The sequence below is a fragment of the Haemorhous mexicanus genome, chromosome 4 (assembly GCF_027477595.1).
Source record: "Haemorhous mexicanus isolate bHaeMex1 chromosome 4, bHaeMex1.pri, whole genome shotgun sequence".
Taxonomy (NCBI): domain Eukaryota; kingdom Metazoa; phylum Chordata; class Aves; order Passeriformes; family Fringillidae; genus Haemorhous; species Haemorhous mexicanus.
Window position 1 is genome coordinate 65,843,720 of NC_082344.1, and position 7,100 is coordinate 65,850,819.

The 7,100-nt window shown below is 42.4% G+C and overlaps 1 long non-coding RNA gene across 1 annotated transcript; it reads right to left on the reverse strand.

Moving 5' to 3' along the window:
• Nucleotides 1-5,126: 5,126 nt before the first annotated feature.
• LOC132326682 (uncharacterized) lies at nucleotides 5,127-6,877 on the reverse strand. The gene is made up of 2 exons (XR_009486307.1): nucleotides 5,895-6,877; nucleotides 5,127-5,382 (listed from the first exon to the last, which is right to left on the reverse strand). It is a non-coding gene; the product is annotated as an uncharacterized LOC132326682 (long non-coding RNA).
• Nucleotides 6,878-7,100: the final 223 nt, after the last annotated feature.

A 7,100-nucleotide genomic window follows, 5' to 3' on the forward strand; every position in this document is an offset into this window, starting at 1 on the left:
AGGAATCTTGAAAATGTTCATCTCTTTTTTCCACACATTTTTGCAAATCCGTCCATAGCTCTGCACGGATGGGAGTTTGCAACCGAGTATTTTCAGGCTGCATATTTGCAGAAACAGCTCTGCAAAGTAACCACGGAGAGCTGTGACAGGCTTCCTAGTCCTGCAGCTCTGAAAGGAGATGTTGGGAGGGAGCTGCTGTGCAGAGGAGCTGCGGGATAGCGGATCCAGCTGCGGTGGCTGGGCGGGGGGCGGCAGCGTGGGCAGCCGCGATTAGCGCGGCCCGGCAGGGACGGGGTTATCGCTCCGGGGACCCTGCCAGGCCACGGGGCGCTGTTTCCCTGAATCGCACAGGCTGCTGTGGGACTTTAGCCATAATAAACCAGGAGAAAGAGCGTTCTCGTCAACACGGAAAGGACGCGGCCCGACGCTGCAAAAACAGCTGCGAAAACTGTCGGCGTTTCGCAGTCTGATTTTATCAGCTTCAACAATTTAGATGCTTATTTCTTCATAGAACATTTGAACAGGAATCAGGCGCCGTGGGTAGAAATTTAAGGTCTGATTGGGGTGAAAATATTTTCAAGGTTATGTGGCGTTTGGCATTTTTTTTTAGGCAAAATCTGGTACAAACAGAAGGAATTGAAGGGGAAATAGGAACTAAACTTTTTTATCAGACACATTTTCCCACAGGGTGATCAGCGAAGCACAGACACTCGTTTCAGTATGTGCAATATCCAGTTTAGGGAAGTGTGTGAATATCACAGGGGGAGTTTCGGAATTAAATGTCAGGATCTCTCAGACCTGGATTCTGCACAGAGAAACCAAAAGGAAAACCTCAGGCACTGCTGGCACTTCCAAGATTGCCTCAATAACTGCGTTGCTTCACTCATGGCATGCTTGCTGCAGGGTGGTATTTTTGTCTGCAGTTATAATGCTGCAGCACAGCGATAACTCACTGGGAAACTGCGTGGGGCTTCACCAAGTGCTTTCCTCTGTGCTTGGGCTGATCTTTCAGCTTGAGCCCTACCAAGTGCCTTGGCAGGAGTCTGGGTAGTTCTGCTTCAGACTATGTCAATGCCTTTTTTTTCTTTTTTTTCTTAAGTTATAAAAGGGTTTCCTCATTTAATCCTTAATTCCTGCTCAAATTTTAGAGATTTGTCAACAGATAAAAAAAGTTGCATGTGGGCACCTAAATGTTTGATCCAGCTCTGTGTCTATTGCTAGATGACTTGGGCATTACTCATATGCTCTTGTACAGCTCAGAGAGCTTGTGCTCGCAGTCCTTGCAGGGCTGGGGCCATACTTCATGAGTTAAGAACAGCTCTCCATGCTCAGCCATGTTTGGCCTTGGCATGTTGCATTTGACAAGGCCAGCTGTACTCGTCAGGGTCTGGGCGTCTAATCAAGCAGAAAGAGCAAGCAGCTATCTCTGGCGGCCTCCCCCATTCCCCAGCAGAACACATTTTTCCAGAGCCACTGATACTCGTGCAGCAAGTATCACAGACTTTACAGTTTTACAGATTTATGACTAGTGCCCCCAGGAGCTACTGCAGCGTTCCCACTTAATTTGATAGTAATAGTTACAGTAGCACAAACTGATAACACTTACAGAGGATCTTTCTGTAAATTACTTGAATTTACAGAAAAAAAAAATTCCATTAATATTTCCTTTTTTTCCAACATTCCGTTCTGTCAGTATGTGTGCTCCTGCATTTGTGTAAAAATATCCTCAAGATACTCATGCCCAAACATCACTGAAACATGCACAAATATATATACAAATTTACAAGAGAAAGACAGTATGGGAATTAAAGAAAAGAAATACACTCAGTATACTCTATCAGAGAAATGCACAAAAGAAATACCTGTTTTAAATTGCCCATTCAGCCCACACACAGTCCAACAACTACCTTGTGCAGTGGGAAGGTGCCCTCCGCTACTTTCAGTTGAAGTACACAAAGCTCAATTTAGCAATTAGATAAAAAGGTTCAGCTAGTTTCTAATTTCCACATGTTCAAGCACATGACTCAATGAGCAGAAACATTTTGTGGATTAGCTTTTGCAAGCCCTGCTAGAGGGGCCTCATGTTCTGAGCCTTGCTGGAACTGCCCACGGATGAGCTAATGCACAGGTGAAACCTGCACAGCCCCGTGCTGCTCACTAGAAACACTCTGCATGTGGGGGCAGGGTCTCTTCCATTCACTCCAAATGTTTCCAACATCTCAAAATTATTTGTTTGATAGAGGGCAGTAAAGAAAGGTGAGAAGGGCTGTCCCTTTGACCCACAGGGTAGTGCTCTGCAGCAGCACGCAGTAGCCTCGGGTGGTTTTAATGCCCAGGATTAAGAGGGATTGGGAGCGATGCCGAAGCAGGGTGCTGAATCAAGGGTTGGAAATCGCTTTGCGGGGCAATTTTTCTGCTAAGGTAAAAAACAACTATGATTTCCAAGTGCAAACAAACACCCTAAGGCCCTATTTCCAGCATTTGTTTATTAAATCTCAGTTTTTGCACAGTAAACGGTGCAGCTAAGACTTTGATTGGATGATCTGACAATGTTGTGTTTCAAGGCACAGAGACTTGCCTGTAAGTGACAAAATTATCAGAAATTTTGGGACAAGTGAATGGAAATAAGTTTGTTGGACTTTGACAGCAAATGAGAGAGAAAAGAGGACATTTTCAATCAGAGACATCATATTATGCCCTTTTTTTCCTTATTAGGGAAAGCAGTGAAGCATTTCTGCTTATGCTGGACTTGCTTCTGGTAGTTGTGGATACAGTTACTTTAAAATATGCATTATTTTTAAAAATCTGTATCTTCCAACTATGTATTGAACTTCAACAACAACAACAGAAGAATCTCTTGGATCCATTCTCAGTCAGATGGATTTCTGCCTCTGGCTTTATTTTCCTCCTTATGCTCATTTTGGCCATATGAAAAATTCAGTATTAGGGAAGGTGAAACATTTCTTTTGCTGCCAAGTCCTTCCCTCATAAAAGCATCATGCCTTTTTTCCCCTTATCTTTGATTCTGTGTGTCTTTTTTCCATTTCCTCTCCACAGTGTCCAAGCACCATAAAAGCCAAAATTCTCTTTTCCCTAGGTTTCTAATAATTCTCTCTTAACTCGTTTCTACAATTTTTCTTCTATTCCCCCTTAAAAATTGCCAATATTCTAAAAAATGCATATTGAATAAAAAAGAACTATTATTGCAGGCATAGCTGTAAGCACACTCATGAATTATTATTTAAGTTTGATTGTGAATGAAGATTTACACTTAACTTTGCCTCAGATATATACATGTATTGAGAATTTCAGTAGTATCTGTTACAGACAGAAATGTCTCAAACTTTTCTGGGACAAGAGAAAAAACCCTGTCTTAATTTGCACCATAGCAGTCTCAAGAATATGACCGTGGAATAAAAGTGCTTGCTTCTTTACCCTTAACTGCAGGACAAATTCACATAGTTCATCATGCCGAGCTAATGTATTTATGGTCCAAAGAGTTCTCCTCACTCCCAGGCTTCAGGCTTACAGTGGAATCCAAGGTATGTAATGATGATATGAACATGATATACTTTACTGTAACCTGTGCTTCAGGCAGCTGTTAATGCCAGTCTAGCTTTCTGTATCTTCAGCCAAAGGAAAGCTGTCTGCAGCATATGCACAGCTCCAGTCCCCAGCACACGTCCTGTGAAGTCAATGGCATGCTGAAGTAGATGCCACAGAAGCAAACAGCCATTTGTTGAAATTCAAGTTTCAGATGTTAATATATATTTGGGATCATTTCCCTGCCTAAGAAAGAAATTCACTTCCTTCCTGTCAAGTTATAATTGCGGCAGTGTCTAAAGTCTCTCTCAAAGACTCAGAGACACATTCTACTAAACTTTAGGGAAAAGATGGTCTGGCTCCAAAGAGATAAAAATCAAAGGTGGCAAAAAGGTCAAAACACCTTTCTCAGAAAGGAGAAACCAAGAACTTCATCATGAAGGGAAACAAAGAGAAGCACTGACCTCTTCACTCTGCTGAGCAGATCAAGAACAGAAGGATTTGAGTTCAGGCTGTGGGCTCCTAGTCTAGCCTTCTGTTGCATGCTGCTGCTTGTGACAGTCTTGGTCAGGAGGGACATGCCTTACTCTTTCAATATTGCCCCAGATAATCTCTTTTTAAGTTGTTTTTGCTATGCAGACCCTTATATACCCCTAGTAGACTAAGTAAGTTTGCAGATGACACTAAACTGGGAAGAGCTGACTCCCTCGAAGGCAGAAAGGCCTTGCAGAGAGACCTTGAGAAATGAGAGGCTGAGAAATCACCAACCATATGAAGGGAGCAAGGAAAAGTTCTATATTCTTCACCTGGGAGGAGGTAACTCTGGATGTACAGGCAGCCTGGGGAATGAGATGATGGAAGCAGTGCCATGGAAAGGGATCTTGGCGACCTGGTCAATAGGAAGTTGAACAAGAGTCAGCAGTGCCCTGGCAGCCAGGAAGGACATCCCTGTCCTGGGGAGCATCAGGCACAGCATCACCAGCCAGGCAAGGAGGGAATTCTCCAGCTCTGCTCTGCACTGGGGTGGTCTCACTTCAAGTCCTGGGGGCAGTTTTGTGTGCCACAATAAAAGGAAGATATTAAACTATTAGAGAATGTCCAAGGGAGGGCAACAAAGATGGTGAAGGGCCTTGAGGGGAAGCTGTGTGAGGTGTAGCTGAGGTCACTTGATCTGGTCTGCCTGGAGAAGGAAGAAGAGACTGAGGGGAGACCTCACTGCAGTTACAGCTTCCTCGTGAGGGGAAGAGGAAGTGCAGGCACTGATCTCTTCTCTGTGGTGACAGTGACAGGACCCCAGGGAATGGCTTGAAGTTGTGTCAGAGGTGGTTTAGGTTGGATATTAAAAAAAGGTTCATCATTCAGAGGGTGGTTGGGTACTGGAACAGCTTTCCAGGGAAGGGGTCACAGCACCAGCCTGACAGAGCTTAAGAAGCATTTGGACAACACTCTCAGGCACGTGGTGTCACTCTTGGGGATAGTGCTGCGAAGGGCCAGGAGTTGGACTGGATGATCCTGATCCTTGTGTGGGACCCTTTAAATTCAGGGTATTCTAGCATGTTACAATCCTAAATTTTCAGCCCCAGTTTATGCAAGTCATGTGTTGCTTTATTAAACAGAGATCATATTTTTTTGTGAGTGCAAATGCTTTCAGTGGTGTTCAGGTCAACAATATCCTACTCCCTTAGCTTACGAACATGCTACACTGATGTACACAATGTGGATCAAAAATGTGCACAGTGAGCTTCTCTGCAGCATCTGTTAGTGGTTCTGGTCCTGAGCTGTCAAGGAAGGGAATCAATCAATCTTGTTGCTTGTCCTTGGACTCCTGCTCTCATTGATCTGCAAAAAAACAAGAACATGATCAATTTTGAAGTTTAAACATTCAGAAAGCTAAGTAGTGTGGAAGGATTATTTGGTCTTATTTACATACAACATTTCTTCTATGACATCCTTGTAGGATGTTTATTTTTGTGCAGCAGTATGACATTGCTTACCTATATGTGCTCTTTTCTCTTTTTCAATTCTTAAAATATTTTTATACTGAACTGTTGTTGTTAAGCAGTTTTCATTTGCAGATTATTAATTTTAATTTAGTAACATTAAATGATGTTTATCAGTACCTAAATGTACCTCAACTATGAAAATACCAGGTGAAGTATTATCAAAGGCTTCATTAGCCTCATCACATATACTTACAGCTTCTCCCTATACTCTTATATATGTGCATAGATCAGTGAAAATAATGGCACCATCTATTGATTCTACTGTGGATTAGATTTTAATTATTACAGTTCATAGAACAAAGACATCATGAAGTTCATGCAATGCACAACTGCTGTAGGATGACTTACCTCCTTTGCAAAATCTTCTACAAATCCATTTCTCTATGATGTGACTGCTTTTAATCACACTCACAAAATATAGAACTGTGTTCATAATTCAGGTGCTGAACACCAAGTACATCTTCACTGTGGGGGTCTCAACAACCTTTTGGAGTAGAGGGGCATCAGCCATGCTTGGAAAGAGGTGAAGCTGAGCTGTGGGTGCAGCTATCACATACATCTGAATTTCTTAATTACAGAGCCACCTATTGAGGCTGCATTTGCATGTGCACAGTGACAGGCAGCCTTTGTGGACAAGGGAAGATAAGAAGTAGGTGCAAAGTTTGCAGCTGATCAATGTGGACAGCACAGACATGCTATTTATCTTCCCAAAGCTCCTTGGAAGGGGCTCAAGGCACCTTCAAGGGCATTTCCTCTTACAAGAGAGAAAGTGAGCTCCTCTGTGGCTAAACTCCCTAGTGACCTAGGAAGGATTAATCGTAGAGTGAAACAAGAAGAGCCAAAGTTGAAGAACTGATTTTTGGCTGAGAGGAGCACTCAAAAACAGTACATACTTCATAGTAGCAGGCAAAACTGATTTCCTGGATCTAGTGCTGCACTGAGTTATGGAAAGGGTGTAGTCAGGAAAAGATGACAGCAAGACCACAGAGCAAAAACAGAGAGTAGTAAATGGCTGCATATTAAGAGGAGATGGAAAAGAAGGCAGAAAAGATATTAATGCAAATTTTCTTTCCCTAAAATCCACATATTCTACAGTTTTTTTCAATTATCCTATAATTTCCATGAATGGTATCTGTTCATTCCAGTAATAAATCTAACTCACAGTTTCTAGGTCCCATTATTTAATGAGATTTTGTAACATTGTAATTTGATTACTTGCACATCTGATTATTTGCATGCTTCTACTGAAGCAGTTGTCTGTGTAACATTCTGACCACTACATTCACCACAAAACACACTTTGGAGTAAATGTGACAGTGGGGGTTTGCTTGCCAAAGCTTTTTAAAAATTAAAATGCAATTCCAAACCAGGACCTAACCTGCATGTGTACCATCATAAGACTGCTTTAGCATCCTTCAAACATGCTTGCAAAGAGCAAAATTAATTAATTTGAGCATGCTGATCAAGGCATTGATTCTGCAAATACTTACTACCAGGCTTAATCCCTTTGAAAGCACAGGGACTATTCATGGTCAGAAAAGCTGTGCCTGTGAG